We start from the raw sequence: 10,898 nt of genomic DNA, 5'->3' as shown, positions 1-10,898 counted from the left end.
GATTGCTTCTTCTCCTTATTCATGGTCTTGCTCTAATTCCCCCTCCTCCCACGATGTCCTGCCGAACTCACAAAACCTTTCCCTGATGGTGAGAAAGACTGTACAGGTACTGATGTATAAGCATGCCTGGAGTCTTTCGTGGTATTCCCAGATCCTGATGACCTTTGTGGAGAGGAGGAGGCAGGATACTAAACCAATGGCTGGACCCTGAGTAACATTAAAATAGCTGCTGGAGAGCAGGTCAGGGAGAGCTTGGACTGGGGCTGCCTCTGGCTGCTTTTGAAAGATCCAGCGGATGGTTCTCCCCATTCCCAGGATGCAGGCTCTTGGCACAGCCTGTGGGAGCAAACAGAGCCAAGGCTCTCTGCGGTGACAAGCTGTTCTGTCCCTTACCATCCACCTGCACTTCCTTGAGAGCCACAGGGACCCTGTGCTGGCTTCATGCTCAAAGCCTGTGACATCCACGGTCCTCAGGAATGGAGCTGGGCAGAAGGACAGCAGGAAATCTTAGAATTCCTAGATACGAGGGCATGGAAAAAGACCTCACAGTGACACAGTTTCTGTGGTTGCTTCTGGTGGATGGCCAGATCTGAAGTAATGAAAGTCATACAGCCCAGGGCAGGAATCAGCTAATTAAGGCTAGTGCTCACTCTATCACTGCTGCTGCTGTTTTATGAGGGGAGAAATAACTGTTTGGTTTAAGTCTCTCTTCCAGAACACCTAAAACTAACAGCCTGTAAAGCTCAAAGCTATTTCTGGTCTCATGTGTCATTCCTCTCTATTCTCATTTGAGGTATGACCTCAAGCACATATTCCTGCTCTCTCATCTCAGTGAAATGTCCTCAGAGTCACTGTCTCTTGAATGTAATTTTAGAGGTCAGTAGACAGAATTAATTTTCCTCCATATTGATCTGTGCAGTTCCCAATAGGTCTAGAGGGAGAGGAGGGAATAAGAACATTTAGCAATTTAGAACAGGAAACACTTGTGTGTCCTGTTTCTCCTTAAACATGGGATCCTTGGTTCCACTGAAACCTCCATATTCTGGCTGAATTATTCAGAACCGAGGAAAGAGCAGATGCTGTCCTAGAAAATGCCGTCTGTTGGCTTGTCACAACTACTTGGGAAAGAGTTTTGATTTTAGACTAAATTTAATTTAAATGATACCAAAGCATATCTGCAGCCCAGTGCCATTCTTAGACTGCACCCTCAGGTAGGGTGACCTGCAAGTGAAACAAATTACGGAGCCTGCAGGCTGAATTCCAGAATTGAATTTGGGTATCAGATTTTTCTTTTGATAAATTCTATTAGTCATGTAAAATAAATGCATCAGGCTGGAATCAAAGTCTATTAGTTCCATGCTTTGGCACAGACTGCCAAGCACTTGGGATCGATTCCTTAGGATGGACTTTGACCACAGCTTCTGAAAAGTCATGCTGGAACTTAGCTGCTTGAAGATGGATGCTAAGGCATGTCCCAAGTGCTCCTGGTATCAGCTGTGCAAGCAGAGGAGCTGATCCCAGCAAAGAGGCAATGAGGTAATTTGGGAAAATATCAGCAGTTTCATGGCAGTAAGATGCTTAAAATTAAATTATTCAGAGCACAGTGGAGCAGTTGGTTGGGGGAAGACTTTGCAGCATGTAGAGAGCTGCATTTCAACAGAAAAACTGATTTTAAAGAAAAAGTGCTTCAAGAGGAGCAGCATAGCTCTCTGGTGAGGATGTTTGAGAAGAGTCTTTGGGAATGATGAGCAGAGGAAGTGCTGGGTCAGTTTGTCTCCCTTCTCCTGAAGCTGTTTGTAGCCCTCCTGCAAGGGCAGAGTGATGAACGTCAGTACATCAGGACTGTGATGTGCACAGGAACAAGTGGATGGAGCGTGGGTGGATTGATTTTACCAGCCTTGTCTCTGATGTGCAGAGCAACACTTGTGTGAAGTGTGGTTTTGATCATTCAGCCCTGGCCCACAGTAAGAGACTAAAGGTGCCCACGATGAGCTCAAGCAGGTGGTGATGCAGTGCCTGGAGCCTTTCTCTGTTGCCCCATCAAAAGGTGACATTCACCTGCTGGAGCACATAAACCCTCCTAATCCTTTGACCTGGGGTGTTTCAGGTAGATGTTTGAGAGCTGCAAGTCTCAAGGTGAAGTGTCCTTTTGGTCCACCCTGAGTGGTGCTTAAAGTTGGTGCCACCACACAGGAATTTGGGTGGTCTCCAGAGCCTGTAGAACTCAAGTCAGTGGCTTCAGGGCTTTGTTGTGGTGAAAAAGGCTGCCAGATATGCACAGTGAGGCACAACAGTGATGAGCCAGAAAAAGACTGTTTTTATAGGACAAAGTAAGATAGGGAAAGTAAGGGTGAGCGAGCTGCTCTTGCTTTCAGGTCTCAGTGGGACCACATGCAAATCACCCGGCTGTGAGCCTTAGCAACACTGTAGGATGGAAGTCTCAGGCAGCAGGCTCAAAAGCTGTTTCTCCAGTGCAGGAGTCAGAGCATTCTTAACCTTCTGGGCGCCTCTCCATAAATTCACATTTTGATCCCAGCAGGCACTGGTAGCTTTGCTGCAGAGGCAGGGAGAAGATTCTGCTGAGCACAGCACCTGACAGAGATGAGGGTTTAATGAATGTATATGTGGTTCTGCAGGAGCGAGTGGGTTAAACACAGGAGCATTTTGCTGTATTTACCAGTGACCTGTGTGGAGACTGTGCTTTGTAGCAGGAGCACTTAACCCTGCACTGGAGGCTTTCTGTATGTGCTGCCAGGATGGGTTAATGAAAAATTTTATTTCCAGTAGCACTGGGTTCCTGAGAGCAGTTTGAAAACAGGCTGTGGGCTGAACGAGTTGGTTGTTTAATACCATCAGTCTCTGGATGGCATCAGGGAGGTTCAGAGTCTGAACAGACTCTGGTGCTTGGAGTGTGGGGCTGAAGGTGGTAGGAGGGGCTGGGCCTGAGGAAAGTGGTCCCATCTCCCCAAAACCTTGCCATGATGTGTTATGTCAGTGGGAGGAAGCAAAGACCCTTAAGGGGATGAGGTGATGGGACAGAGTCTGTGGAACTTAATACCTGAATTGCTGTGTCTGACTGAAACACCTTGGGGATATCCGCGTTTTCTGCGTGCTCCCTCATCCTCCCATGTTAGAGCTTCATGGAGCTCTGGGTCCCACAGCCTGGCTGTGCCATGGGAAGGTAGGAGCCTTAGCCAAAATTCTGTTTCCACACCTTAGATTTTCCCGTGTGATCCCTGAATGTGAGAACAGAAAGAGCAAGGGGAGTCAGTTTACCTGCGAATGATCCTCCTGACATCCTCAACATCCTTGCAGTCTCCACAGCAATATCTGTCCTCTGGATCTGGGCTGGAGGCCTCTCTGGAGGCAGGAACTCCTCAGGAGCATCTCACCTGTTCCATGTAAGAGCAGGGATCTCCTTCCTCCTCCTCACCTGTTCCCTGGGAATGTTCCCTGGCAGGAAGAACATCGATTCCCTCCTCTGAGTCCCTGCCTGCACACCAGGGGCTTTTCTCTGCCTGACTGTGCAGCAGGAAGTGAAATACCTGAGACTTTGAATGTGTTTACTCTTGGCTTTGAGCTTTCTGCTCATCCCATGTGTGTCCCACGTGTGTGTGGCTGTGAAGAATCTCTCCCTGTAAAACATATTGCTCTGATCTTGAAGAGGCTGAGGGTGCTTCTGTTCTCGTGCTCTAGACAGTGTCAGCGAGGGGTTGATGGGATTTAATATCCCTTCTGGATTATATCATAGCAGCTGTTTGATGTATCCTCCTGCAAGGTCTCCGAGAGGAAGGGCTCTGTCTATGGCAAGCTCCAAAAAGAGGGAAACTCTGGTCTCTTGGATGGTGCCAGGGTAGGTTTAATTTTTTCAGCTGAAAGCACAAGCACTTCAGAGAAAACACCTGCGGGGAGAAAGTGGTTGTAAAGGCTTCTGAGCAGTGGGATTGGCTCCCTCAGCTGCTCCCTGGGTGGCTGCTAGAATGGGACTTGGCACTGCCATCCTGGAGCTGGGCTTGGTGCTTCCAGGGTGTGTTTGTGAACGTCCGGCAGAGAGCCTGTTCTCAGAGCAACCTGACAGAGGTCGTACAGGTTGGGCTTTCGGTGTTGATGCCTGGGTTTGCAGGGTGTATGTGTGAAAGGGAGGGGATGGCTGTTCTCCTGTGTGCTGACCAGGACCTCTGCTTCCTGCAGGGGAGAACAGAGTGGGGCTGGTGCTCCCGGGGCTGGCACTGCCCCACCAAATGCAGAGTGAGGAATAATTGTTTTGTCAGTGTGGTGGTCCAGCAGGGAATAATCCTGCAGCTGGTACAGGCTCATGAGAAATGAAGGCTGGAAGGAACTTCTGGAGGGCATCTCGCTGAACTCCCAGCTTGGCTCAGTGCCGGTCTCTGGGTGGTCAAATAATAACGCTGCCTTTTCCAGCAGCAGGTCTCCTGCCCATATCCATGCATTTTGGGGCAAGAAAAATTATGTGTTTATCTGAGGCCAGGGCAGCCTAAAGGGGGATCTTTACACTGAGAGCAGGCCACAGGGAAATATCATCCTTTTTTCCTCCTCTGGGCAAACTTATTTGTGTGCAGCCCTTTTTCTGGGGCTCTGCCTTTGCCACCTTTTGGTGTCGCTTTTTTGGATGTAACAGGATCATCTGGTTTAGATTTTGTGTTACCTTGTGAAGATGCAATAATGGACATGAGTTTTCAGAAGGCATGAGGAAGGAAACACTCTTTGAGGCCATGTGAGTATTTGGATACTGGAAAAGAAATAAAGTGCAGATAAAGGAATGATCCAGCCATTCTCTGCTGGGATGGATTCCCAGTGGTTTGAGGGTTTTTTAAGAGTTGAATTTTGGGTTTATCCCTTGCTGGTGACACAACTATACTACCTGGAGCTCACTCCAGTTACTGAGAATCAAGAACTAGACTGGAATTATCCCAAGGCTTGGTCACAGATCCAGCTTTCAGCTATTCCAGTTACTTCATTAATAATCCTTTTTGTACAGATTAAGTATTTAGTGCCTTTCTCTGCTCATAGCTCTGGGAATGTTGTCTGTATTGCCTTTTGCTAAGTGCTTTCTCCTTTCTTTGAAGAGTGAACACGAAAACCATTTTTTTGGGTTGAACTTGAAGCATCCTCTGTTTTTCAGGATGATGCATCAAGAATTACAAGCCACAGATGAGAAAAGTCCTTGTAATATAATTCCAGGCCTACTTGCTCAAGTTTATTTTTTAAAAAGCAGAGAACATTGAACTTCCAATGGCCTAGTCTATGCTCTGTATCACACTCTGGGTTTAGGTGGTACATTTATTCCTGTGTTGTCAGTTCATATTTTTCCAAGACACTGGGTATTTGAGGATGTTCAAGTGTTTTTTACTTTTACAGACTATGCATATACGTGTGTGTGTGTGTGTGTGTGTGTGTGTGTGTATGTATATATATATACACACACACACACACACACACACATACAGCCTGGGATGGGTCCATCCATCACAACACTTTACTGGTATATTTGGAATATCTTGCTGAAAAAAGGAGCTTCACCATGGAAATCATGGGGGTTTTTTTCTGTTAAATGTTGCAGCCTGAATTGCTGCTAATAAAGTCCAGGTCAAGGAAGCAAAAAGGGCCTTTGCACAGTATCCACAGATGTTTAATTAAGATGCCCGGTTGTCACTGTGATATTTTCTGAAAAATCCCTTCACCAGGATTTCTTCTCCTGGGAAGCTGAGAAGCCTCAGAGAAGAATGTAAATAATATTATCTGATCACTTCTCCCTATGTTTTGCTACTTTGGAATGCGGCACGTGCATCTCTGGTTGGTTCCATGTGAATTGTTTTTACCTAATGACCAATCCCAGTCCAGCTGTGTTGGACTCTGGTCTGTCATGAGTTTTTATTATTCATTCCTTTCCAGCCTTCTGACGTATTCCTTTCTCTCTATATAGTTTAGTATAGCTTTAGTATAGCACATTTTAATATAATTTAAGATAATAAATCAGCCTTCTAAGAAATATGGAGTCAGATTCATCTCTTCCCTTGTCCTGGGACCTGCGAACACATCGGCACCCGGTGAGATGTTCAGGGTGCCAGGCTCCCTCCCGGGGGGGCCCAGCTTTCTCTGTGCCCAGGGGCTGGGGCTGGACAGTGGCACTGGGCAGTGCAAAGACCAGGAACAGTGGGGGAATAGGGAGGGAGAGGCTCAGGGACACAGGAACAGGGCAAGGAGCCAGTGGCATCTGAACAAATTTTTGAGGGAAGTTTCTTGCCTCTCCCTAACCAGGGGGATGCCCCCCAGGGTCTCTACAATTAAGGACTCAGAAGTTGGCTCATTTGAATGAATTTTTGATATTCTGTGTTTTTGGATGCCTAATAAACCAGAGGACCACACTTCCAGGTAGTTGGTGTGTTACTTCTTTTCCAGGGGAGGGCTTTTTTTTTTTAATGTACAAACTCTAGGAGCGGGGGGGGGAACTGCAATTTTCATTTTTACAGTAGTAAATATCAGGGCACAATCTATCTCAGCGTTTTGGATTTTGGCTGGGGTGAAACAAGTCGGGGGGGACCTGGTGGTGTTTGGACTTTTTTCTTTAATATTTAAATATATTTTCATTTTAAAAAGAAAAAGTAGAAGTGAATATAAAAATAACTGAAAATAAAAGCAAAAATAAAAAGGTGAAAGTTAAAGTAAATATCAATAAGTGAAAATAAAAGTAAGCAAAGTTTAAAACAAAAATTAAAAGTAAAGCAAAAGTTACTGTATTTTTACTTTTTTAAAAATAAAATTATTTTAAGGGTGTTGCATTTTGCTTGAACAAAGATCTCATGCACTTGGTCTAAATCATCTTTAATCATGAAGCTTCTCCTCTTCCAATTAAACACAAAACAAAGAACAAATGTTCTCTACCCAAAGAAGAACAGGAATTTCTTTGCCCACAAAACAGCTTTACAGTCATGTTTACACATCCAGTGCTGTCTGAGAGGCTCCAGCTCTGCTGTTAAAGCTGGTCTAAAATATAAAACTGGTTTCTACAGAAGCTCAATCAAGTAATCAATGTGCTCAAGTGATAATTAATCAATTGGTTAATTAAACTCTACAGCTCTGCCTCCAGGAGTTAAACTGGGAACTGCATCTCCAGTTCTTCTTTGTCATTTAAATCCAAATTTTACCTGGAATTTGCTACAGAACATCAGGAAACCCCAAACCTCCTCTTTTAAACCCAATTAAAACTCTCTTTAAAGCCAAACAAACTCCAACTCCTGGCCCTGTGTAGAATACACAATCTAAAACAAGATTTTGGGCCAACTCCTCTTTTCTGCTCCCACCTTCCAAAGGCTTCTACAACAAAAATGGTTGATAGAACATTAGATCGAAGCAGAACTACAGCACAATACAAAAACTTAAACCCAAAAAAACCTCTCTCTTTTAAACCCCAAACCTCCTTTTTAAACCCAATTAAAACTCTCTTTAAAGCCAAACAAACTCAAACTCCTGGCCCTGTGTAGAATATTACACAATCTAAAACAAATACTTTGAATTTCAGGATAATTAAATGTGAAACTGATAGAGTTTAAGAATAAAAATTTCTCCTTTCTGCGACACTGCTGGGGCCCAAGGTATAATTTTAAGACCCAGCCCTCACAGGAGCTGTGCCTCAGCTTGGCCAGGTAGAGTTTTTATTCTGATAAATTGCAAAATCTGGTAGGTTTTGTCCATTGTGACAACAGAGTCTCCCAGTGAGGAAGAAACAAAGGAGGAAACAAGAGCTGCACCATGTTCTTCAGATGCCAGCAGCCCACAGGGGGAAGAAAGTGCCACCCAAACCCAGCAAGAAAGGGCATTTTTCCACATTTTCATGGCAGTGGCAGCACTCAGCAGGTGATATGGAGCACTCATAACTCATTGTAGGGAAACACATCAGCTCAGCAGAACAGACAGATCACAAATATGCTGCAAATCAAATAAAAATTATGTTCTTTGATAGATTCAAATAACACCTCTCTACTATACTCGCACATCAAGAACTACATACTTTATTTTCCAACAGCATAAGCCCGAGAAACAAGGGCCAATTGAACTGACCAGCATAGAAAGGTGAACAAGAGGCAACAGCTGTTCTTTCAGAATCCCAGCATCAGCTCTGGAGAGCAGCTTTTCCAAGTTTTACTGCACTATTGATGGCTTCAGCTAGGCTTCCAAGTAGTGCTGGCAGCTCACGGTTCCAATCCAGGTAACTCATCTTCTGAGCCAGTAACTCGCCCCCACCACCACACCACCATGCATACGTGGGTATCTCTACCCAGCACACACAATCAAACCACAGGAAAGTACTGGGTAATGACATTAAGCATTAGAAAAACCTTTCTTTGTCTTTACATCCAACTTCAAACTGAGGCAAGAAGGCAGAGAGAAGCCTGGCTGCTGTTGCAGTTGGAGACGCCAAAGAAGAGCTCAGGTTTGCTGAGATGTCCTGATGACATCAGGTTCACCAGATTTAAATAGTTGCACCAAAGGTGTTTCCATGTTGCTTTCTGGAAATCAGTAGAATGTGTAATAACCATCTCACCAGACTCCACTGTGCTGAAAAGGATGCTCCTAGTGAACTGAAAACACCCCACAGAACCAGCAGAAATGGGGCACAATGAGGCATCCTACCACCAGCCTCAGAACTCACACAATGCATGAACCTCCCCTTAGCCTGCACGGAAAAGAAATATTATTAAGGTTAATAAACAGGGCAATATTTTTGTTGAAACACGTTGGCACATCTGGATTTTTAAATTTTATTTCCCACCACAAAACACAGTCACTGGTATCTATTTTCAAAGCAGTGCTGGGAAAAGAAACATCTCCCAGGAATTCATAGACATGTCAGGAAAGAGGTGAGTGATGTGAGCACTACGAGACTCCACAGATGTTACACCCAGGGGAAAACTGGTATATTTTTCAATAAGGCCACTCTAACTCTTAAGATTCATTATATTTGAGCATCTCATTATGCACATGCATTCATCGAACTGTTTGCTGGTCTGAAATTTCATGAAGTACAGTGGAAACACATTAACAATTAACAATGGGTTTATCACCCCTGTTACACTGTGTAACTCTTGCTGGAACCAGAGCATCCTTGAAGCAGGAGCAGCCTCCTCTCCACCTAACACTTCATGATCACCACCCAGGCACATTCAAGAACCTCTAGCCTCCCAAGGAAACTACTCCAGCCAGAGCTGCAAAACTTCCCCCTTTTTGGCAGCACTTCTCCAGTTCTGTTCTCTTCTCTGGACAATCTCCAGCACCACGATGTCTTCCTTGTAGGGAGGGACCCAAACCTGAACACACTATTCGAGGTGCAGCCTCACCACAACCTTGGATGAGATCCAGGTTGTGCATCCTCAGAGGAAAATAACCGTGCTGACTGTTGTTTCTTAAATCACTTGAGTTAATAAGCAAGAAACACATTAAGATTAAAAAAATAGAAAAAAAGTAATGGAAAATTTTAAGTTCTGGAAGAGATGAGTGACCTAGAAAACCTGATTGTCCTCTGAACAGCAATTGCATTAAGTTTGGAAGCTGAGTTTAATAATTAAGCTGAAAGAATAGATTTTAGTGGTGCTTAAAGTGCTAATTTCAACTCCTCCTAAAACCATGAATCTCCAGCAAATCTCTCAGCAATAACAATAAAAGGTTTTGCATGCAGATCTGAGTACTGAGGGTTTGTAAACACCTCAGCTTGTCCAGCAGCATTTTTCCATACGGTCTCAAGAAGTTTCTCTTCCCTCTGGCTGGGGCAAAAGGATACCCAAATTACACCCAGCCATCCTCCAAAGGCTTCTATGGCCAGTTCCTCCAGTGTAAAAGCCTGTTCCTGACATTTACCAGCAGCAGAGGATTTGTGGAAATGGGAAAACTTACCATGGCATTCTCCCAACCCTTGCTGTGAGAAAACTTGTGAATTCAATCTGGAAGTGCAAAAGTCCCTGTTCCTTCCAAACACTTCAACACGTGTGTTCTGGATACCTCAATCAATTCTCCAAATTTAACTGTGTAGCAGGGAATATTTGTCATCAAAACCACCAGTCTTGGTGTTTCTGTATGCCAATAGGCAAGAAAAAAGGTAAAATGCAGGTAAAAATTACCTTAAATCCTGGTTTGAGCAGCATAATTTAATGCTTGACTGTGTGAAACAACAAAGAGACACAGCATCGCTTTCTGGCCAAGATATTTTTCAGGGAATCTCAGCCCACAGACCATGGAAAAAAGAAAATCATCCACATCTCTGCATCTCCCTGTGGACTAACAGCGCAGACAGACCAGGAGCTACACAAAGAATTGAATGTTCTGTCGAAAAATAGCAGGAACAGCATCTGTCAGGTCTGTGTACGATAAATAATGAGGTCCCCTGTAATTAAACTCCCACAGGCACACATCCTAACCTGCCTTGGAGAGGCAGGGACTGCAATGAAACACGTGTCCACCTCCCACCCATTTCAGGGTCACCTGTGTCCACAGCACATGACCAGCAACAATTTTGGGTGGACAATGGGGTATTTACTGATCACTTGCATCGTCTAGTCATGGAATCGCAGAATGGTTTGGGTTGAAAGGGATTTTAAAGATCATCTCATTCCAAACCCCTGCCATGGGCTGACTCTCTACTCAAAGAGTTTTATTCCCTTCAGGCTTCACTGGGAGAGAAGATGTTACAGGAAATACCAATCCCACACCCAGACTAGCTGGGAACTGTTCAACAAACACAGCCACAGCCTCAACAACCTCATGCCTTCTTTCTAATTTGTTGATATGGTGAGCATTAGTCATGTATCAAATATGGAGTAGCTCTATCACCTCCCATGGTAACAGGTAATTTCGGGTGCCCTGCTCACAGAAACCTTCTTGGGCTT

The sequence above is a fragment of the Onychostruthus taczanowskii genome, unplaced genomic scaffold, assembly GCF_017590055.1.
Source record: "Onychostruthus taczanowskii isolate IOZ18803 unplaced genomic scaffold, ASM1759005v1 scaffold43, whole genome shotgun sequence".
In the NCBI taxonomy this organism is placed as follows: Eukaryota; Metazoa; Chordata; class Aves; order Passeriformes; family Passeridae; genus Onychostruthus; species Onychostruthus taczanowskii.
The sequence above is the reverse complement of the archived record's forward strand: the minus strand, read 5'-3'. Positions refer to the sequence as shown.